Source organism: Capra hircus, chromosome 6 (assembly GCF_001704415.2).
Source record: "Capra hircus breed San Clemente chromosome 6, ASM170441v1, whole genome shotgun sequence".
NCBI lineage: Eukaryota > Metazoa > Chordata > Mammalia > Artiodactyla > Bovidae > Capra > Capra hircus.
In genome coordinates, this window is record NC_030813.1 from 31,703,851 (window position 1) to 31,728,754 (window position 24,904).

At 37.9% G+C, this 24,904-nt stretch overlaps 1 protein-coding gene and 1 pseudogene across 1 annotated transcript in view; one reads left to right on the top strand and one right to left on the bottom strand.

Moving 5' to 3' along the window:
* Positions 1-24,904, bottom strand: part of GRID2 (glutamate ionotropic receptor delta type subunit 2) — a 1,630,498-nt gene that overhangs the window by 404,154 nt on the left and 1,201,440 nt on the right. The gene's annotated exons all lie outside the window — the stretch shown is intronic.
* Positions 3,060-23,245, top strand: LOC102187307 (annotated as a pseudogene).

Genomic DNA, 24,904 nt, shown 5'->3' on the forward strand with positions numbered 1-24,904 from the left:
GTAACATCCAAATCTGAGGGCTACCAGTTTAAAAATTACTGCATATAAATTCCAACGGGATAAAAATGGATGACTCTCAATTCAAAAATAAGGAGGAAAGAGAGATGTTGTGATTTGAATTAGCAGGTAACTGCTCAAGAAGCGAAGCTGCAGAGATTGTTGCAACACACATCTTGGGAAGATATATCATTAATCCTGATGCCAGTCCCATGGGCCTTCTCATTTGGGAACTTATTCCATATTTGCATGCTTTAAAAATGTAATAGAACGTTAGTCATATTCAGAGACTATTTTGATCAGTTGAATGGCTTATGGGGCACCTGGTTATTCGCGCTGCTTCCTGTTAAAGACTGTATTATTTGCTTGTATTGCATTTTGTTTGAAGCTTCTGAAGTCATCAATATACCGGCAAGTCTTCCTCACAAATAAACAAGGTGCTTCCTATTAAAACTCATGTTTCTTTTTAAGCTCCTCAAAAGGTGCTTAATTAAGAAAACTAAAATGTATACAATATATCTTAAGAGAAGGGGTTGTCACATGTAAGCAAAAAGCCAGCTTTTTCCGTATTAAAATAATTTGGAAAAAGCTGCTAATTGTTGGTTTCAACTGTAAAAGCACATTAAATTCAAACAATGATGTGTCATTTTTAGTTACATAAAAGTCTAATTAGAACTTAGATCCAATTAGCAAATCCAAATGTGTTGAAAGTCTAATTATCAGAGATATTGCAGTCCTCTTGCCAAATTTAAAACCTTATGAAATTTCTTTTGAGTTTTTGTTCTCTTCTGAGATCAACCAGTCAATCCTCAATTATTATCATTGATGTGCACTTTTTCTAATTACTTCTTCAAGAAGAGTTTAATTTCACAGACCAAATAATATTGGTGGAAAAAGATCTAAAACAAAGTGAAAAGCTAAATTTCCAATGCTCTATCCACCTTTTACAATTACATTACCTAATTCTAAGTAAATGAATAGCTTTTAGGACATCATCTTATTCATGACTAGTAGATCTCAACTGCCAAAGTAAACCCAGGGTTTTTTTTTCTCCCTTGGAGTTATTTTTTAAGTTTGATGAGTTATTGCCAGTTTGCCTAAATAAATTACATTTGTTAGTGCCAACTTGAACACAGCATTTTGGTGTATTAACTAGTCAAAATATTTACTACTGGAATAACAACAAAACCTGATAAGCAGTTTGTTTCAATAGTGCTCTGGACAAACAATTAAAATTATATAATTTCCATCTTCTTCTTAATTATGTCTTTCTTTAAACAGAACTAAATGCAGTCAATGATTTAAAAATTTTAAAGTACTCTAGTATTGGGGGATTTGAAATATTGATAATGAAATAGCATTTGAAGGAAGTAGAGGAGGTGGCTATACCTTCTGACCTTGGCAGTGACTTAAACATTATCTGTTTATATATATATATACATATATATATATATAATGTTTCTTTTCTCTCTCTCCTCTCTCTGTCTTTCACTTTTTTTGTGTTTTTTCCTCCCACTGATTTCTTCCAGTGGCCATGCATGGCCACTAACCCCATCCCGCCTTTTGGAGAATTGCTTTCTTTTTTCATTCCTAGACAACTGCTTTCCCTTTTTCATCCCCCAACTTTTTTCATGACTCTGACTCTCTGGTTTAGCAATTGTTAATAATTGGTTGTTTGACCTGAGCCAATAAAAGTCCTTCCTTGGAGGTTTATTTTTAATATCAAGTGTGTGCATGGTGGGCAGATCAATAAGTTGATATGAAGTTTTTTTAATGTTTTGCCAGATTCTCTCATATATACTACAGAACATATAATTTTCTCCTTTGCTTTATGAAGGTCTTTCACCTTTCTGTTTTCTTTCTTCTTTTTTGCCATCCTTCTCACATGTCTATGGATTATAGCACTTAAAAAGTTGAAAAGTTGTTCCTGTTCTTAATGAAAGCAGTCTAGATTTTAAGACTATTAACTTTTTTTACTCAACTCAGGTTTCCTTTCATATTCACTTGTTCTGATGCTTAATATTAGGTAAATGCTAGCTGTAGTCACCAAAAACTACAGATGGAATTTTGACATAGAGAAATTCAGGATACAGACTCTCTGGAAAACTAGAAATAAAGAATATCACATATAAACACAGTCATAACAAAGAAATTATTAAGAAATTAATACTAATTTCTACATTGAATAGAACTTGTTTAAAAAACATTTTTTTTGGTAATACTTTCCATGTGTCAGCCATGGTACTGGGGCTTTTCATGTATGTCTGTCCTTAGTCATTCAGTTGTGTGCAATTCTTTGGAACTCCATGGACTGCATCGCACCAGGCATCTCTGTCCATGGGATCTTCAGGCAAGAATACTGGAGTGGGTTGCCATTTCCCTAGGCTGCCACATAACATTAAGCAGAGTTCCATGTGCTATACAGTAGGTCCTTGTTGGTTATCCATTTTAAATATAGCAGTGTGTACATGACCATCCCAAACTCTTAATTGATATTTTGGCAATAAAATTTAAAAGGCAAATTATCACCATTATCATCATTTTTATAAAAATAATTATAACACATACATAGTGCACATGCATGAATGCTCATTCACTCAGTCATGTTTGACTCTCTGCAATCCTAAGGACTGTCAGCCCTCTGTCCATGGGATTTTCCTAGCAAGAATACTGGAGCAGGTTGCCATTTTCTTCTCTAGGGGATCTTCCTGATCTAGGGATCGAACCCAGGTCTCCTGAGTCTCCTGCATTGCAGGTGGATTCTTTATTGCTGAGCCACCAGGAAAGCCCCATGTAGTGCACAGTATGTACTAATCATCTGTAAAGTGAAATCACTCAGTCATGTCCAACTCTTTGTGACCCCATGCACTGTAGCCTACCAGGTTCCTCCATCCATGGGATTTTCCAGGCAAGAATACGGGAGTGTGTTGCCATTTCCTTCTCCAGGAGATCTTCCCAACCCACAGACTGAACTTGGGTCTTCCACATTGTAGGCAGATGCTTTACTGTCTGAGCTACTAGGAGCTGTGCATATATTGATCAGTTCTCAAAACCACCAAATGATGAAGGTATCGATATTACTCCATTACAATGGATGATTTTATACATCTTTTTGAAGGATTACTCAAGGGTTGAGATTCCTTAATTTATGTTCATACCCAAGCATCTCCCTGAGATTCACTTCAAGCTATCCTGTTTGGTTATAAAAACTCCTTCCAATATAAAAACTATTTCAGATAAAAGAAAAAAAAAATGGGTTAGGTTCACATAGATTCAAACTGAATTTGTCTCTACAGTGGGTCATAGCCCTTGCAGCAGAGCAAGACGGACAGGAAAATTGTTAGATAAAATCTAGAATTTCACTCAGGTTTAAGAGTGAGACTTACCTAACAACTTCTCTGGTTCGTTGTTTGCAATGTCTTTAGCTTAACTTTGCTTCAGAGGTTGTTTTTGTCTGGTTGTTTTTGTTTTAAACAATGAGCCCAGAGACTAACAAAGATAATGCACACAAAATTTCATACTATCTATTTGGTTGAGCATTTTCTAAGTAAAAATAATAAAAGTGGGCCCTGCGGCACATGAGATTTACAGAAAGTCGCACTGCTGATGGCAAAACAAGACGCATTATCTTCCATGGTCTGACCGTCTAGAGAACGTTTAGAAGGGATTAAAAAATAAAGACCAATTCAATTTCCTTTCAATTACAGTATATCGATTTCCTATAGTGTTTTCCGGTGATTGCCTAAAGTCATTTTAAAACCTTAAAATGCTTAATGCTTTAATTATTTCCTTCACTGAGGCTTTAGCAATAATAACCTTGCAGCTTTCTGTTCAAATCAATGTAATATCTGTTCAACAAACTGGCTGATGCGTGTGCATGAGCACAGTAGCATGCTCCTAACATCATGTACTGTGTCATTAGGAAATGACCAAGTTTTAGACATTTACTCTTTCCCCTCAGTGTTTCCACTTTTTATTTTTCCATGGGCTTTAAAGGGTAACATTTGACTTGGGCTTTACATCACTATTTTTCAGGCAGTGTTTCAATGTCAAAAAGAGCTGAACTGTTCAACTTCAATTTTACACTCACTAGTTTGTAGGCTTTAATAACAGGAGTTAAGAGAGCTCTTAATTGAATACCAAACAATTCCCTACATGTATTACATTGTATTCATAGGGAACAAGCCCAGACAGGTTATAGCACCATAGCTTCAGATTCAGGACACAAAATATCCACAGCACTGGGGACCTTGCACTCCCCCAAACTACATTTGCTTTCTCAGCCTTCAGAGGAAAAGAGGGAACAACAAAATCTGGGCAAAGTACCCGAAAGCTAGCCATTTAGAAATGCACAGCATTATTTGGTAGGTATTATTTCTGTAATGGGATAGAAAGTGTAAGAAAAAAATATATATGGCAGGTTGACTCAGACACATGTTTTATAGAGTTAAATTGGAATTTTTTTTTGACATGCATAGAAATGCAGTGTAATCAGTGTAAATGCATAGTAATCCTTCCAATGATACATTTCTTTATGGTATTTCCACCTGTAAAATAGGTTCGATTTGTTAGACTTGCTCACTGGGGTATGATTACTTCCTCCTAAGATTTTATTCCTACAGCTTGGTCATTACCATGAAGTAAGAGTCGTACTTTAGATTACATGGAATAGCCTCAGCACCTGAGTTTCCTTCAGGAGAAAATGAAAAGTCAGAAAAAAAAAAATTACCTGTTTCTACAGCTTATATCTCCCTGCCTGCTGCTGAAGACAAAAACTTCTGGACTACGTAACCATGAACACGTACAACAAGACAAACTTGTTAACTGATTTCCATAAATTAAGAATATAAACATGGAATATATATATTAAATATATACAGGAATTTATTTGTATATTTATATAAATATATATAAAATATAGTTCAAAATTGTTTATGGCTACAGTATAACCACTTCCAGTCATCAGCTGGTATTTGACTGGTTTCATGATCTATATCTCTATCTGCTCAGTCGTGACCAACTCTTTGTGATCCCATGGACTGTATCAAGCCAGACTCCTCTGTCCATGTAATTCTCTAGGCAAGAAGACTGGACTGGGTTGCCATTTCCTTCTCCAGGGATCTTCCCAACTTAGAGATTGCGTCTCCCGCACGGCAGGCAGATTCTTTACCGTCTAAGCCACCAGGGAAGACGGTTTAATGATACTCTGCCATTGTTATATGTTTTCCCTTCTTTTATAACTCTCACTGTAAAATTACTATTATATAGTATTTAGAGAAAATATCGCATAGCAGTTAAGATCAGGAACTCTGGAACCAGACTGTGTTCAAGGACCTGCTCTGATACTTGCCGGGTGTGGCCATTGGGGCTCTGATCCCTCTCAAGTGGGAAGAATAAAAATGACTTCCTCATAGGGCTGGTGGGACTATTAACTGACTTAACATATGTTAAACATTTAGAAATGTTCCTGGCACATAAAGACTAGAGAATTGTTCATTATTATTATTCCTATGTAATCAGTATGTTTTTATTCCTCTCTTAGCCTTATCATCTGGAGTCACTCCCTTGTTTCAGTGATGAAACATACCTCAAAAGTGTGGTTCTCAAGATTGGCTGCACATTATAGTGACCTGAAAGCTCTATACAATTCTGATGTCCTGCCTAACCCCAGAACAATTAAATCCTAATTTCCACTACTCTAAAACTTGATCTAACACCCAGGGAATGCAATCCCATAAATTGGCTACTTAACCTTATTGACTAAAGGCATCCTTTTTACTGGCTACCTATGCAAAAGCTAACTAGCGACACTTTCTAAAATAAACAGGCTCTTTTATTTTTCTTGTTTTAAGTGGTATCAGTTCAGTTCAGTTCAGTTCAGTTCGGTCGCTCAGTTGTGTCCAACTCTTTGCGACCCCATGAACTGCAGCACGACAGGCCTCCCTGTCCATCACCATCTCCCGGAGTTCACTCAGACTCACGTCCATCGAGTCCGTGATGCCATCCAGCCATCTCATCCTGGGTCGTCCCCTTCTCCTCCTGCCCCCAGTCTCTCCCAGCATAGGAGACAATAGACTCTGAACCTGAATAAAGCTTACCCTGTCTGTTGTTGTAGTCCTAGTCCTTATCATAGCTTTGGTGTGCTGGTACATGATTGGTCCTAATAGAGCTCTGATAAATGAAATGCATATATCACAATTCCTTCTGTCCTCTTTATTATTCTACCTTTTGGGCTTTCCAGTCTGACATGAATAAAACCCAAAATATCCCAACTCTGATACTGTGTTCAACTATATAATATTGTATCTCTGACAATTTTTGTGATTCTTCAGGACAATTGCTCCATACTAAAATTCAATTAGCTCTCTTTTTCTTTCTGATCAGAATTTTCTTCCAAATAACATTTTGGTACTTATTGATTATGATCTGATAAAAGTGGTTGGATTTCTTCTCTTTCATTCCATGCTACCTTGAGATGTTTTAAAGGGGAATCTTCATTTTAAAACCACATTAGAAGCGTCAATCTTTCCTATGTCTTCATCTTAATGATCTGTAGGTGCCCAATGCCTTCTATGATAGTGTTTTGTACCAGTAAAACAATTATTTTTATAGAACTTGCATGATTTAATGTAAAGTTATTGCCCTTTAGATCTTTGTTCCCAACAACCAAAACCTCATGCCTAGATGTACCCTTATGCTCTACTCTCTCTTTAATATCTGTTTAGATATCTTATCTCAAAGGCACCCCAAGTATCATAAGAGTAGGCTCATAATTCACCTTTACCAGTTCCACTAGCCAGCAACCAAGAAGTCAGTCTTATCATCTCTCATACTTTATCCATTGCCAGTCTGCAATTTCAAGTCCTTAAAAACAAAACAAAACAAAACTTTCAAACCCACTTCACTTCATCTCCTTGCCACCAGCCTAGTCCAAGCTAATTTTATAGCTTCTCTTTTACAATATTTACACTGCAAGCATAAACATACATTTCGATATGATGTCCTCTCTGATGATCTTTCTGTAGTTTTCTATTTTTCTCAAGACAAAGACTAAACTTCTAATACGATTTGTCACATTTTAGGGTCACAGACTCAGGTCATGCCACATTCCCTCTCATTCTTTGGACTCCAATCACTCATCTTACTTCAAATTTCTTGCGTTAGACATAATCCTCTTGCCTTAAGGATTAACCACTTGAGAAGTTAAAAAAAAGTCCCAATGCCAAAGCCATATGCCATGTTAAATAAATCAGAAAGTGTTGAAAGCGTTAGTCACTCAGTCATGTCCAACTCTTTGTAATTCCATGGACTGTAGCCCGCCAGGCTCCTCTTTCCATGGGGATTCTTCAGGCAAGAATACTGGAGTTAGTTGCCATGCTCTCCTCCTTCCTGACCCAGGGACTGAACCTAGGTCTCCCACATTGCAGGCAGATTCTCTGACATCCAAGCCATCAGGGAAGTCCCAAATCAAAAATTCTGGGGAATTTTCAGGTATCAGTATTTTTCAAAAATTTCTAAGATGATTCCAAAGTTTAGTCAAATTTGGTAATCAATGGTTTTAAAGATACAGTCTTACTTGATTGGAAGAATCTTAAAAACTTGCCATTCTTCTGTGAATTACTGAATTCACTCTTACTCATCCTATAGACCTCAATGCAAACATCTACAGTCTGAGGTAAACCTTCCCTGACAATCTGATCCACCCCCAGGCTAGCTCATGTCCTTTCAATACAGCATCAAGTTCCTCTCTTTATAGTAATATCATAATTAAAATTTTAATCTGTATTTTATATTATTAACATTTGTTGCACCAATTATCTGTAAGTTTCCATGGAATCAGGAAGATTGATGTTTTGTATCATTCATTTTATTAAATACATAATTCCTGGCACAAAGTGGGGCTTCAATTTTTATTGAGTACCAAACAAATTTAGATGATTTTTAAATGAGAAACTTAATATTTATCTTTCAGCAGTCGCTGATTGTTTCCTAAATGATGTCTTAAATGAGGATCGTAATGATATGGCCAAGACACTGTGTTGTCAGCTAATAGCTGAGCTTTTTTTTGTTTAATTTGGAAGGAAGATTTGCAACTCTCATTCTTCCTGGGTACAAATTGGTGAACTCTGCATAAAGATCAGGGAATGCTTTTCAAAAACCTTCAATGTGAGGAATATGATCTTACCTAACTCTGTATAGAATAAGTTGTCATATTAGGGCTAAAATGGAAAACATATAAAAACAATAGCAATAATAAAAATAGTATGTAGCTTATGAAAGGTGCTTCTTCTATTCCAGGCCTCATTTTAAGGCATATACTTATTCCATCTCAATAACAAGAGATCCACTATATACCCAGGAAATACACACTGTTGAAACTTTGGAGAATGAAACATCACCCATCTAGCAGAAAGCCCTCTGAGAACAGAGAAGGCTCTTGAGAAATCCAGCCCCTGGCTAAAAACCTATGTATGATTTTGTTTAAACCTAACCATAGGCAATTACAAAGGCTTTACCTGACAGGTCTGTTGAAGGGAATTTCTGTCAAGGAACTCAGGCCCGCCATACTTCTATTTATATTTGTATTGTTAGCCTAGGAGCCTCTATTCAGAGGCCTCACTACTGGAACCCTGGGCTCTGAGAACACCCTATTCACAGAAAGGGGTAACCTTGAGAATATGTTATTTCATTATTAAATAACACTCAGTAATTGTCCCAGAGAAGGCAAGGGCACCCCACTCCAGTACTCTTGCCTGGAAAATCCCATGTACAGAGGAGCCTGGTAGGCTGCAGTCCATCGGGTCGCTGAGGGTCGGACACAACTGAGCAACTTCACTTTCACTTTTCACTTTCATGCATTGGAGAAGGAAATGGTAACCCACTCCAGTGTTCTTGCCTGGCGAATCCCAGGGACGGGGGAGCCTGATGGGCTGCCGTCTATGGGGTCACACAGAGTTGGACACGACTGAAGTGACTTAGCAGCAGCAGCAGCAGTACTTGTCCATTCCTAGCCCTTCCTTTCTTCCCTCCTTCCTCTCCATTCCCCACTCAGGTCCATAAAACTGATCCTCTTGATTGGGATTCTTCTAGCAGTGACACAATTCCCCCATCCCATCTGTGCTGTTATACTGACTGTCTCTCAGTGTCATCCTATAGACAAAAGTCAAACATTTGGGAAGCAATGAGTTTTTTTTATAGACTTGCTTTTCCTTTGGCAGGGTTTCTGAAACCCAGGTTCGATACTTGGGTCACTAAGATCTCTTGAAGAAGGGAATGGAAACCCACTCCAGTATTCTTTCCTGGAGAATCCTATAGGCAGAGGAGCCTGGTGGGCTTCAATCCATGGGGTGGCAAAGAGTCAGACACAATTGAGCAAATAACACTGTAATTTCCTATGACAGTAGCGAGTAAAGCCTTAATTCCCACCTGCATTTCGACTTGCTGTCTTAATCAGCTACACCCACACTGTGGCAGGGCAGCTCTCCCAGCTCAGTCTTGACATCTCTCACTTTATAATGGCAATTCATGTCTACTGAGAGTTCCTATGAAGCAAGCATTGTCCCAAGTCTTGGAGACCACTTAATTTGCTTTTCTGCTGTAATCTTATGTAGCCAGTATCATTATCCTAATTTTAATATATAAGAAAATTGAGATTAGAGAGTTTAAATGACCAGGTCACTCTCCTAACAAGTGAAATAGTGAGGATTTAAACTCAGGCAGTATAGCCCCAGAAAACACTAGGTCTTTCTAACCTCAAGTAGCAAGATACTTCTCAGCTTGGGGCTGGTGCATGGGGATGACCCAGAGAGATGTTGTGGGGAGGGAGGTGGGAGGGGGGTTCATGTTTGGGAACGCATGTAAGAATTAAAGATTTTAAAATTTAAAAAATAAAAAATAAAATTAAAAAAAAAAAAAGAAAATAATGCAGCAAGGGGGCTTAAAAACAGTCCTCACGGATTTTGAGTGCTCATTTCCCCAGTTTAGCTCTATTTGTGCTGTGGAGTCCTTAAGAAACTGAAATTTCTTTATAACAACTTTTTTTTTTGGTCTCAACTATTTACTTTGGGTTTCTGTCACATAGGGTTCCCAGGTAGCTCTAGTGGTAAAGAATCTGCCTGACAATGCAGGAGATAGACAAGACATGGATGGGTTCGATTCCTGGGTTGGAAAGATCCCCTGGAGAAGGGGTTGGCAACCCACTCCAGTATTATCCCCTGGAGAATCCTATGGACAGAGGAGCCTGGTGGGCTATTGACCATAGGATTGCAAAGAGTCAGACACAACTGTAGTGACTTAGCATGCACATGGATTTATACCTAAAGTATATGGACATTGTTCTAGGTTGTATGAATACATTCTATAACCAAGTCAATGTAGGAAAAGAAAGATATTTTTGAAAGGACAGCAAACAGTAAAGAACATTGGATTGGGTGTTAGAAGGTTTTACTCCAAATAAGAATCATACTTTTCGAATCTTAGCATTTTCTTCTGAAAGTGAAATGGTTTGTTAATGTAAATGAATTCCAAACTCATTTCTCACAACTCACAACCTGTTAGTGATTGGCTCTACTTTAAGGGTAGATTTTTATGTCATATGAGCAAATCAATTAAAAAACATTTAAAACCAAGTAAGGATTATTGTTATTGACAAAGGGGAAACTCATGGAATCATTTATATCCTCCTATTAAACTGAAAGCCTCACAAAGGCTTAGCCAGGTTTATTTGTTGATGCAAACTAAGCACCCGCATGGTTCACACACAACAAATATTTGTTGAATGCATGAATGGGTCTTATTTTTCTCAAAGAATAAATTAAATTTCAGTATCTTGAGGATTTTGCAGCACTCAAATTTTATCTCAAGGTAAGGAATAGATCAGCTAATCTCATAAAATCCTGTCTAGCTTTGTGATTCTACAATTGTTTAATATGACTGGATATATATGAAGTGTCATTCCTGTGATGGACAAGAGAGGATTTCTCATTCAAATTTTCCAAAATAACTCTGACTATAAGCAGTAGAATCAGCCACTTCAATCAGTTTATCTTATGCTAATGCTGACATGACACTTTTGTCCAGGTCACCTTGTAATTCTTCCTTTCCAGCTCCCTCTTAATCAGAACTGTGCTTACGTGCAAAATGAGAGTGGAGTGCTTGAATTTCCTGAGTAGCTGTGAATCATCAAATGATTGACTATGCCTCTAAGCATTCTTAACTAGTTCTGAACATAATTTTTATTTCATTGTAAAATATTACAAACATTCAAGCAATTGAAACTTCCATAAATCAGGCATGTTTTAAAATGCTGCTGCTGCTACTGCTGCTAAGTCACTTCAGTCGTGTCTGACTCTTTGTGACCCCATAGACGGCAGCCCACCAGGCTCCCCTGTCCCTGGGATTCTCCAGGCAAGAACGCTGGAGTGGGTTGCGATTTCCTTCTCCAGTGCATGAAAGTGAAAAGTGAAAGGGAAGTCGCTCAGTCATGTCCGACTCTTTGTGACCCCATGGACTGCAGCCTTCCAGGCCCCTCCATCCATGGGATTTTCCAGGCGAGAGCACTGGAGTGGGCTGCCATCGCCTTCTCTGGCCATTGCCTTCTAGTATACTTCAAAAAGAGTTGATACTGCTTTGTGGATTTATGTGTTTTTCTAATTGCTCTTTTCTAAATAGGATTCCCTCTATATACATCCATTGGCAATTACTACCTATAATTGCATATATACTGGAGAAGGCAAAAGGGAAGACACATGATTCTGAATGTGGGCCTGGGTCTTAAGAGATCTTATATCATTTTTTCCCCCATTTTTAGAAGCCAGAAACAAGTTTTGGCTTGTAGCTTTTTTCTTTTGCCTTCTCCAGTATATATGCAAGTTTTCAAAAAGGAATGGATTAGAATTCTTGGTAATGACAGACTATGTGGAAAGAAAAAGAAACCACATGGAAGAGAACTAAAGACCAGGAATCAACAGCTAATGCCCAGGCACCAGACATGAGTGACACCATCTTGGATTCTCTGGCCCCAGCTGAGTAATATCAGTCAACACCATGCGGAGCACAGGTGATCCATCCCCACTGGGGCAAGGCTCAATACCAGACCCACAGAATCCTTAGAAATAAAATAGCTTTTGCTTTAAGCCAATAATATTGGGGCTGTTTTGTTACTCAGTAATAAATAATTGAAACCCAAGGTTTATGGGAAGTCAATAGTTGCCTTTGCCTCTGAAGTTGACTGGAAAATTTCAAGGCTTCTAGAAAGCAGTAGGAAGTTGAATATATGTACATGTGTGAGGAATTTTCTTTTCTTTCCCCAGTACGTTCCTTTATATTATAAAGCTTTTAAAAAAGAGAGAGAGAGAGAGAGAGAAAGATGGTGGAGGAATAGGTGAACATGGAGTATATCTCTCTCCATTGATACATCAGGAATACACCTTCACACACAGATGTGCATGGAGAACACCATCTGAGAGTGGACAGGAGTACCTGACCAGTTGGAAAGACTACATAAACCACACAAAACTCGGTAGGATGAAAGAACTAGGGGGAAAAACAGGAGTGTTAATAGGATTGGACCTGCCCTCAGTGGATGGGGGAACTGAAGCAGGTGTCCAATCCCCACATCAGGGCAATTGTCTAAGTCAGTGGAGAAATATTTAAGGCTGAGAGTGAAACAGCTGATCTGTGGCAGCCTAAATGGAATGAGTATCAGACAGTCCTGGCTGCAGCCATACATACCCCGGACAGGGATGCAGCTTCCCTGGAAGACACAGCAGGTGGGAGCTGGAATTTAGGGATTGTGGGGCAATCCCACGGCAAGGGCCGCTGTTGATTATGGAGAGACCAACTGAGGGGATGTGAGAGAGGAGACTGCAGTGGGAAATGCCTGTGGAGGAAAGCCAGGCAGCCATGGAAGCAAGGTGATACTGCTGAGTCATGAGCAGGGGGTGGATCCATCACCATAGCCTCTCTCCCCTCACCTGCCAGCATCAGCAGCTGAACAGTTGAGAGGCTAGCCCATCAAATGCCTGATGCACTGAACTACAGGGTAGGACCCCACCCAGGGTGTTACACGACTGATGTGCTGAACTACAAAGTAGGATCCCTCACAGGGTGACCCATTAAGTGCCTAATGTTTCGATCTATAGAGTAGGTCCCCAGCCGGGGGGCCCCCTCTATGTGTCTGACTCAGTGAACAATAGAAAAGGACCCCAGGCAAGGGAGTCCTCTAAGTGCCTGAATGAGCGGAGCTATGGAGAAAGACTGGCCAAAGAGGCCTTCTGATCAACAGCTACAAGAGGACTGAAAACAGACTCTGATAGGGCCATAACTCCTGCTGTGGAGGCATTACGTCCCTGCACAATTGGTGCCACCAGGGTATTCACAAGCCAAGCAGCTGTGCCACCTTCACACTCAACTCTCACTAGGGCAGAGCTGCCACAGGCAAAAAATGTCTTGCATGTATGCATACAGGGTCACTTCAGTCGTATCCAACTCTGCGATCCTGTAGACTGTGGCCTGCCAGGCTTCTCTGTCAGAGGAGTTCTCCAGGCAAGAATCAGTTCAGTTCAGTTCAATCGCTCAGTTGTTTCTGACTCTTTGCGACCCCATGGACTGCATTCACCAGGCTTCCCTATCTATCACCAATTCCTGGAGCTTATTCAAACTCATGTCCACAGAATCAGTGATGCCATCCAACCATCTCATCTTCTGTCCACTTCTCCTCCCACTTTCAATCTTTCCTAGCATCAGGGTTTTTTCAAGTGAGTCAGTTATTTGCATCAGGTGTCCAAAGTAGCGGAGTTTCAGCTTCAGCATCAGCCTTTACAGTGAATATTCAGGACTGATTTTCTTTAGGATGGACCAGTTGGACCTCCTTGCAATCCAAGGGATTCTCAAGGGTCTCCTTCAACACCACAGTTCAAAAGTATCAATTCTTCGGTCCTCAGCATTCTTTATAGTCCAACTTTCACGCCCATACATGACTACTGGGAAAAAACCATAGCTTTGACTAGACAGACCTTTGTACATAAAGTAATGACTCTGTTTATAAATAAGCTGTCTAGGTTGATCACAGCTTTTCTTCCAAGGAGCAAGTGTCTTTTAATTTCATGCCTGCAGTCGCCATCTGCAGTGATTTTGGAGCCCCAAAATTTAAAGTCTCTCACTGTTTACATTGTTTCCTCATCTATTTGCCATGAAGTGGTGGGACCAGACTGCATGATCTTAGCTTTCTGAATGTTGAGCTTTAAGCCAACTTTTTCATTCTCCTCTTTTACTTTCATCAAGAGGCTCTTTAGTTCTTTGTTTTCTGCCATAAGAGTGGTGTCATCTGAATATCTGAGGTTATTGATAATTCTCCCAGCAATCTTTATTCCAGCTTATGGTTCATCCAGCCCAGCATTTCTCATGATGTACTCTGTGTATAAGTTAAACAAGCAGTGTGACAATATACACCCTTGACATACTCCTTTCCCTATTTGGAACCAGTCTGTTGCTCCATGTCTAGTTCTAACTGTTGCTTCTTTACCTGCATACAGATTTCTCAAGAGGCAAGTCAGATGATCCTGTATTCCCATATCGTGAAGAATTTTTCACACTTTGTTGTGATCCACTCAGTCAAAGGCTTTGGTGTAGTCTTAAAGCAGAAGTAGATGTTTTTCTGGAACTCTCTTGCTTTTTTGATGATGCAGTGGATGTTGGCAATTTGATCTCTGGTTCCTCTGCCTTTTCTAAATCCAGCTTGAACATCTGGAACTTCACAGTTTATGTATTGCTGAAGCCTGGCTTGGAGAATTTTGAACATTACTTTGCTAGCGTGTGAGATGAGTCCAATTGTGTGGTAGTCTAAGCATTCTTTGGCATTGCCTTTCTTTGGAATTGGAATGAAAACTGACCTTTTCCAGTCCTATGGCCACTGCTGAGTTTTCCAAATTTGCTAGTATATTGAGTGCAGCACTTTAAGAGCATTGCCTTTTAGAATTTGAAATAGTTTATCTGGAATCCAGGCAAGACTACTGGAGTGTATTGGCCAATACTGGTTGCCATACCCTTTTAGAGCACTATGTGTCCTGCTGCCCTAGTCACAAACTCCCCTGACTATGTGGTGCTGCCAGAACCCCTGTGACCCAAGCAGCTGTACCACCTCCACACCTGGCCCTCACAGGGATAGACCCAAGTCCTCCAGGGCAGCCTCAGGAGCAAACCCCAGTGGACAACCCCATGTAGAGGTAGAAATAAAACCACAATCAAAACTCAGGGGCAGTGCGGCTAAGGAAGAAGACACAAAGCTTCCCACCAGCCATACAGGTTGCAGACTGAATCCACAGGATCAAGAAGGCAGACTGTGTGTCTATGGAAAATATAAAAGGAAACTGCTGCTGCTGCTGCTAAGTCACTTCAGTCGAGTCCAGCTCTGTGCAACCCCATAGACGGCAGCCCACCAGGCTCTCCCGTCCCTGGGATTCTCCAGGTGAGAACACCGGAGTGGGTCGCCATTTCCTTCTCCAATGCATGAAAGTGAAAAGTAAAAGTGAAGTCACTCAGTCGTGAGATCTCCCACAAAAGAAAACGCACTAGTTCTGCTAGCTGTGGACATTGGAGGCAAGAACACACAGGAGCAGGACTAACTTAGAATCTGAGCTGCCCCCACAGCAGGTCCAGAGATCAGCACAGGGAGGTGAGGTACTTTATTTTTGTTGGACTGTTTTGATTTTGCTTATGGGTGTGTATGTATATGTGTATATTCAGTCACACTTTTTATTATTGCTATAAACCTCTGCCTCTGTGCCGGGCTTTTGCAGTTCTGTGGGGTTTTCCTTTCCTTCTTTTTTCTTCCTTTTTTTTTCCTCTTTTTTATAATTTTACTTTTTAATTTTTCAAAACCTATTATATTTTCCTACATTTATTTCTTTGTATGCTTTTTTTACTGTTCTTCTCCCTTTGTAGCTAATCTTTAATGTACATAAATCTTCTTCATCTACCTCTATTTAACTTTGCATGTCTATTCTTTCTTTCTTTCTTTCCTTTCATCTCAACATATTTGTTAATTTTGTTTTCATTGCTTTATTCTTCACCAGGCACCTTGCTTTACTTTTGTTTTCCAGTCTGTGCTTTAGTTAGTTTTGTTCGTAACTGGTAAATATAATTTTTGATTCCCTCTGTTCACGTTTCAATCTACTGTACTTAATATTTGTTGGCCTGTTTGGACTTTGATTATGGGTATATATATGTGTGTGTATATTCCATTATTTTAATGATTATGTGCCTGATTTGGTAACAGTCACATGTCTGTGGTTCCTGTTTGGTTTCTCATTTTTGGGTATTTGTTTTAATCTCATTTAATGCCATACAAATCACTTGTGGAATCCTTCTTCCTGACCAGAGATCAAGCCCAGAGCCTTTGGACTGGGAGCACTGAGTCCAAGACTCTAGACCCCCTAGACTACCAGAGAACTAACCCTAGGGAATATCAAACAGTGAGAACTCATACAAAGGAAACCACTTGAATATAAGACCTGGCATCACCCAACTACCAGTAGCACCCTGCACACCTCATCTAAACAAACAAAACAAAAATATAAACCTAATCATCAGCAGACAGGATTATCACCCCAGTCTTGCCCATCAGAGAAAAGACAAACAAACAAACAAACTCAGCACATATGTCACCCTATAAGAAGCTTTCACAAACCACTGGACCAAGTTTAGGAGGGCAGAAACCAAAAGGAATAAAAAAAATTCAACCTTGAAGCCTAGGAAAATGAGACCTCAAACACAATAAGTTAAAAAAAAATGAAAATGCAAAGAAATACTACACAAATGAAGTAACAAACCAGAAACATAGAAGTCCAAATAAATGAAGAGGAAGTAGGCAAACTACCTGAAAAAGAATTCAGAATACTGATAGTAAAGATGATCAAAAACCTTGAAAACAAAATGGAGAAAATGCAAGAATCAATCAACAAAGACCTAGAAGAATTAAAGACTAGACATACAAACAACACAACACTACTGAAATTAAAAATACTCTAGAAGGAATCAATAGCAAAATATCCAAAGCAGAAGAATGAATCAGTGAGCTGGAAGATAAAATGGTGGAAATAACTTCTGAAGAGCAGAATAAAGTGAAAAGAACTGATGACAGTCTCAGAGACCTCTGGGACAATATCAAACACACCAACATTTGAATTATAGGGGTCCCAGAAGAAGAAGAGAGAAAGAAAGGGTATGAGAAAATTTTTGAAGAGATTAGAGTTGAAAATTTCTCCAACATGAAAAGGGAAATAGTCAATCAAGTCCAAGAGGCAATAATGAATCCCATACAGGATAAACCCAAGGAGAAACACGTCAAGACACACACTAATCAAACTAACAAAGATTAAACACAAAGAAAAAATTTTAAAAGCAACAAAGGAAAAGCAAGAAGTAACATACAAGAGAACAAAAAAACAAGGGAAACCCCATACATTTATGCTGATCTTTCAACAGAAACTCTGCAGGCCAGAAGGGAATGGCAGGATATATTTAACGTACCGAAAGGGAAAAATCTACAACCAAGATTATAGTACCCAGCAGGGATCTCATTTAAAATTGATGGAGAAACAAAAAGCTTTTCAGACAAGCAAAAGTTAAGAGAATTCAGTACCACCAAACCAGCTTTACAACAAATATTAAAGGAAATTATATAGTCAAGAAATACAAGAGAATAAAAAAACATCTACAAAAATCAACCAAAACAATTAATAAAATGGCAATAGGAACATATATATCAATAATTACTTTAAATGTAATTGGATTAAGTGCTCCAACTAAGACACATACTGGCTGAATGGATAAAAAACCAAGATCCATACATATGCTGTCTACAAGTAACCCACTTCAGACACATATAGACTGAAAGTGAGAGGATGGAAAAATATATTCATGCAAATGGGAAGCAAAAGAAAGCTGGAGCAGCAACCCTCATATCAGACAAAATAGATCTTAAAATAAAGAAGATTATAAGAGATAAGGAAGGACAGTACATAGTGGTCAAGGGATCAATCCATGAGGAAGACAAAACAATTGTAAATAGTTATGCACCCAACATAGGAGCACCTCAATATATAAGAAAACACTAACAGATATAAAAGGAGAACTCTATAGTAACACAATAATAGGAGACTTTAACACCCCACTCACACCAAGGGACAGATCATCAAAACAGAAAATTAACAAGGAAACAAAAGTCTAAAATTAACTGAGATGGATCTCATTGATATCTTCAGGACATTTCATCCAAATGCAGAAGAATACACCTTCTTCTCAAGTGCACATGGAACATTTTCCAGGACAGACTACATCTTGGGTCACAAATCAAACCTCAGTAAATTTAAGAGAATTGAAATTGTATCAAGCATCTTCTCTGACCACAATGCCATTAGACTAGATATCAATTACAAGAAAAAAACTGTAAAAAAAACACAAACACATGGAGATTAAACAACACATTTTTTAATAATCAACAGGTTACAAAAGAAATCAAAAGGGAAGTAAAAAAAATTCTAGACACAAATGACAATGAAAACATGACATCTCAAAACCTATGGGACGCAGCAAAAGCAGTTCTAAAGGGAAGTTTATAGCGATACAATCCTACCTCAAGGAACAAGAAAAACATTGAACAGACCACCTAACTTTATGCCCAGAAAAACTGGAAAAAGAAGAGCAAAAACCCAAAATTAGTAGAAGGAAAGAAATCATAAAGATCTGAGCAGAAATAAATGAAAAAGAAATGAAGAAACAATAGTAAAGATTAATAAAACTAAAAGTTGGTTTTTGAGAAGATAAAATTGACAAGCCTTTAGCCAGACTCGTCAAGAAAAAAAGAGAGAAGACCTAATCAACAAAATTATAAATGAAAAAGGAGAGGTTACAGCAGACAATGCAGAAATACAAAGGATTACAAGAGACTATTATGAACAACTATATGTCAATAAAATGGATATTCTGGAAGAAATGGATAGATTCTTAGGAAAGTTCAATCTTCCGAGACTGAACCAGGAAGAAAAAGAAATTATGAGCAACTGAATTGCAAACACTGAAATTGAAGCTGTGATAAAACATCTCCCAAAACACAAAAGCCCAGGACCAGATGACTTCACAGGAGAATTCTATCAAACATTTAGAGAGGGGCTAATGCCTATTCTTTTAAAACTCTTTCAGAAATTGCAGAGAAAGGAGCACTTCCAAACTCATTCTACGAGGCAACCATCACCCTAATACCAAAACCAGACAAAGACAACACAAAAAAAGAAAACCACAGGCCAATATCACTGATGAACATAGATGCAAAAATCCTCAACAAAATTTTACCAAACAGAATTCAGCAACACATCAAAAGCTCATACATCATGATCAAAGTGGGTTTATTCCTGGAATGCAAGGATTCTTCAGTATATGCAAATCAATCAATGTGATACACCATATTAACAAACTGAAAGATAAAAAACATGATCATCTCAATAAATACAGAAAAAGCCTTTGACAAAATTAAGCACACATTTATGACGAAAACTCTTCAAAAAATGGGCATAGAAGGAAGCTACCTCAACATAGTAAAGGCCATATATGATGAGACTACAGCAAACATTATTCTCAATGGTGAAAAACTGAAAGCATTCCCCCAAAGATCAGGAACAAGACAAGGGTGTCCACTTTCCCCACTATTATTCAACATAGTTCTGGAAATCCTAGCTACAGCAATCAGAGAAGAAAAAGAAATAAAAAGAATCCAGATCAGAAAAGAAGAAGTAAATCTCTGTTCGCAGATGATGTGATACTGTATATAGAAAACCCTAAAGATAGTATCAGAAAATTACTAGAGGTAATCAGTGAATTTAGCAAAGCTTCAGGATTCAAAATCAATACACAGAAATCAATTGCATTTCTATATATTAACAATGAATAATCAGAAAGAGAAATTAAGGATTCAATCCCACTCACCATTGCAACAAATAGAATTAAATATCTAGGAATAAACCTACCCAAGGAGACAAAAAAACTGTATCCAGAAAATTATAAGACACTGATGAAAGAAATCAAAGGCTACATAAACATCCCATGTTCTTGGGTAGAAAGAATCAATGCTGTGAAAATGACTGTACTACCACAGGCAATGTACAGATTCAATGTGATCTCTTTCAAATTCCAATGACATTTTTCAAAGAACTAGAGCAAACAATTTCACAATTCATATGGAAACACAAAAGACTCTGAATAGCCAAAGCAGTCTTGAGAAAGAAGAATGGAATTGGAGGAATCAACCTTCCTGACTTTAGATTATACCAAAAAGCTATAGTCATCCAGACAGAATGGTACTGACACAAAAATAGAAATATAGACCAATGGAACAAGATAGAAAGTCCAGAAATAATCCCATGCACATATGAGTATCTTATTTTTGACAAAGGAGGCAATATACAATGGGGCAAAGACAGCCTCTTCAATAAATGGTGCAGGGAGAACTTGATGGCTACATGTAAAAGAATGAAAGTAGAACACTTCCTAATACCATACACAAAGATAAACTCAAAATGGATTAAATACCTAAATGTAAGACCAAAAACTATAAAACTCTTAGAGGAAAACAAAGGTAGAACACTTGATGACATAAATCAAAGCAAGATCCTCCATGACCCACCTCCTAAAGTAATGGAAATAAAAACAAAAGTAAACAAGTTGGACCTGATTAAACTTAAAAGCTTTTGCACAGCAAAGGAAACTATAAGCAAGGTGAAAAGACAACCCTCAGAATGGGAGGAAATAATAGCATGAAACAACTGACAAAGGATTAATTTCCAAAATACACAAGCAGCTCATACAACTCAATACCAAAAGAACAAACAACCCAATCAAAAAGTGGCAAAAAGACCTAAACAGATATTTCTCCACAGAAGACATATAGATGGCTAACAAACACATGAAAAGATGCTCAACATCACTCATTATTAGAGAAATGCTAATCAGAACTACAATGAGATATCACCTCACACAGGTCAGAATGGCCATCATCAAAAAGTCTACAAACAATAAATGCTGGAGAGGGTGTGGAGAAAAGGGAACACTCTTGCACTGTTGGTGGGAATGCAAATCGATACAGCCACTAGGAAAGATGGTAGGGAGATTCCTTAAAAAACTAGGAATAAAACCACCATATGACCCAGCAGTCCCACTCCTAGGCATATACCCTGAGGAAACCAAAATTGAAAAGATATATATATCCCATTGTTCATGGCAGAACTATTTAGGTAGAACATGGAAGCAAACTGGATGTCCATCGATAAATGAATGGATAAAGAAGTAGTGGTACATATACCCAATGGACTATTACTCAGCCATAAAAAGGAACACATTTGAGTTAGTTCTAATGAGGTGGATGAACCTAGAACCTATTATACAGAGTGAAGTAAGTCAGAAAGAGAAAGATAAATACCATATTCTAACACATATATTCGGAATCTAGAAAAAGGGTGATGAAGAATTTATTTTCAGGGCAGCAATGGAGAAATAAACATAGAGAATAGACCCATGGACATGGGGAGAGCGAAAAACAAACCAAACACTATGATGTGGTGTGGTATATAAAAGCAATATATATTTAAATGTAATAAAGAAAATGTTCCCTACTGTAATTCATACAGACATTTTTACATGCGCTTTCATCTTTGTAGTGACTGAAACACTTTCAAAATTGTCTATGCTTTGCAAAATAAGGCAGATTAGATCATGATTTGTTTTCCATAGCTGCCATAATAAATTACCACAATTTCAGCAATTTAAACAGCATAAATTTGTTCTCTCACAGTTATAGAGAATAGATCTGAAATCAAGATGTTGTCAAGGCTCTGTTTTCTCCAAAGCATCTAGATGAGAATCTTTCCTTGCCTTTTCCAGTTTCTGGTGGGTCCCTGCAGTCCTCAGCTTGTGGCTGAGAAATTCCAATCTCTGCCTCTAAGCCACTCCGTCTTGTCCTTTTCTGTCTTAAATCTCCCACCATCTTTCTAAGGATATTTATGGTCTGCCTGGATAATCCATGGTGATTACATTTTGACGTCCTTATATTAGTTATATGTGCAAAGGCCTTTCTCCCAAATAAGCTCACATTCACAGATTTCAGGGGTTAGTTCATGGATATATACATATATATATATATATATTTGGCAGGGGTATAGGAGGTGACCATTCAGTTCAGTACAGATCATAGTTCATAAATCCTCATTTTAGTATCAAGTTTTTGCTGTTGTTGTTTAGTTTTGGAGATTTTTGGCTGATTGCTTTAAATTTCCTCAAATTAGAATCAAGAAAGCACTTACTAAATAATGATGAGTTTGCTCTTGCCACAGGTCTTAAACAAGACTCCTGTAGCACTTATTATCTGGGCTAATTAATCTAATTTTTAGTCACTGACCTACTTATTTCCCCCAGCAGAATCATCTTTTTAACTTATAATACCTGCAGCACTTTTGTATTACTAACATACAATATATAGCCAATAAATGGCTTTGATCCAAATATTCGTTTCTTTATCCTCAATACATTGCACTTGGTTTAATAAATGTATGGGCAAAGCGGGAGAAACCTCCACTGAGGAGACTTCGGTCATGGCCCTCTCCCACAATGTTCCTTCTCCCTGCCCTCAGGGGATCACTAGGCACCATGCCTCTAATATTAAAAAAAAAAAAAAAAAAAAAGGGAAAGAAACAGAAAGAATAGGGTAAAAAATTCAAAGAGGCAGAATCTGAAGAATTTGTAGTAGAAAAAGAACTAGACTGACATGTAGTAAATGGGAAGGGGAGGTATTTCCTGGAATGGAAGAGATTAACAGATGCAGACAATACTGTAGAGCTGGAAGAAAATTTAGATTGTCCAGAGTTAACTGAAGCATTTCTTAATTCTCAGAAAGCTGGTAAAGAAAAAGACGGTACAAAAAGAAAATATCTGATAGTGAACCTGGTGACAGCAAATCATAGAAGAAAAGAGATCCTCCTTGAGCAAGTTTTACCAGAGGACCTGATCCAGAATAAATAATTGGTGCCGCAGACAGCAGTGGAGAATTTAATGGTTTTCACGAAATGGAAAAATTCAGATGAGGTGGAACTGGTGCGGGCAAAAAAGGCAAATATGAAGTGTCCTCAAGTTGTAATTGCTTTTCTTTAAAGACAGACTGACTTAGCATTTTTGTCCAGAAGATCAAGAAATAAATACATTCTAAAGAAAATTAAGTTTGATAAGCTCCTTTTGAAGTAGTATTGGGAAAGTTGTTGGGTTTTTTGTTTGTTTTTGCATCTGTAGCGCTTGTTACTTTATACAAATAAAACATTTCTGTAGTTGCTTCCTTTAGCAGAAGTGAACATTTGATACCATAGTATATTATTTCTTCTGCATTAGAGAAGAACTTTTCTAAATGTTGGGGAAAATCTTCACAGCCATTACTCAATCAGGATTTACAATTTGCATTTATTCATATATGCCTAACTTGGAGGAGGGCATGGCAACCCACGTCAGTATTCTTGCCTGGAGAATCCCATGGACAGAGGAGCCTGGTGAGTCACAGAGTCAGACACGACTGAAGCAACTGAGCACATAATATGCCTAAGGGCCATTCTGGGCTTTTCGTATGTGTATATATAAAATACGTATATAAATAGTTTGGGGGTCTTCTTGCTGTTTAAATATGTCTGTTGTTGTTTAGTCACTAAGTCATGTCCCATTCTTTTGTGACTTCATGGACTGTAGACCTCCAGGCTCCTCTGTCCATGAGATTTCCCAGGCAAGAATACTGGAGTGGGTTGCCATCACCTTCTCCAGGAGATCTTTCCAACTCAGGATCCAACTCACGTCTCTTGCATTGGCAGGCAAATTCTTTATATCTGAGCTCCTAGGAAGCCTTCAAATATGTTTACTAAAACAAAAACAGCCATTCACAACCATGGATAAGCCCATATTTCTGGGATTCCATCATTTTGAGCAATAGAAGAAGTCACTTCAAGTTATATAGAAAATTTTTTGAAGTCTTAATCTTTCATGTTAAATAATTTTATAATAAATTAGACAAGGTAATGCAAACAATTTAAATTGGACAATGTTTTAAAGCAGCCCTATTAGAATCTGGATCCATATCTTCAGTCATCCAAATGAAATTTTATATACAAAGCCCCTGAAAGGAAAATTTTATCACTATCAACAACCTTCTCATTCAAATGAAAAAGCTAGAAAATTCTGGTATGTTTTAATTAGCCAAAGAAACCTTAGTTAAATGGACATACAGAGGTTCCTTAGGAAAAACCATTCTTTTACAAGAAGTTGAATTCACTGTGCTTTATTTACTGAAAGGTTGTGACACATGTAATGTCTCAGACTTGTTCATGGGAACCTAATCAGATGGTTAGATATGTTGACATTTTAGGATCTGTAGGAATAAATGCGTGAACAAATTTTTCTAATCTAAACTTGACCTGCATGTTTTCTCAAATTTTGCCTCAACCCATTTTACATACAGACTCGATCTTCTCAGTATTTTGGGTTACTGGGTTCAGCAGAAGTCAGGAAAAACAATAACTCTGTAGTAATCAGAATGTTATTAACTGTGTATTATTCACTTTATAGTAAATACTGGTAAATAGTGGTCAAATACAACCCTTTAAAAAATAGATGTATGAATGGACTTATTCTTCCTTAGACATACCCAGATGCATTTCATATACACTTTTATATCTGCTATGGAGAAAAAGAGTAGAAAAATATCTTTCACTTCTTTAATCTATCTTTGGCTTTTTAAAGCCAATTATAAAAAAAAAGAAGGGAAAGGATAAGCTATGTGTACTAAAATCAGAGTGAGTAAAAAGCACATGCAACTCAAATATTTTTGAAT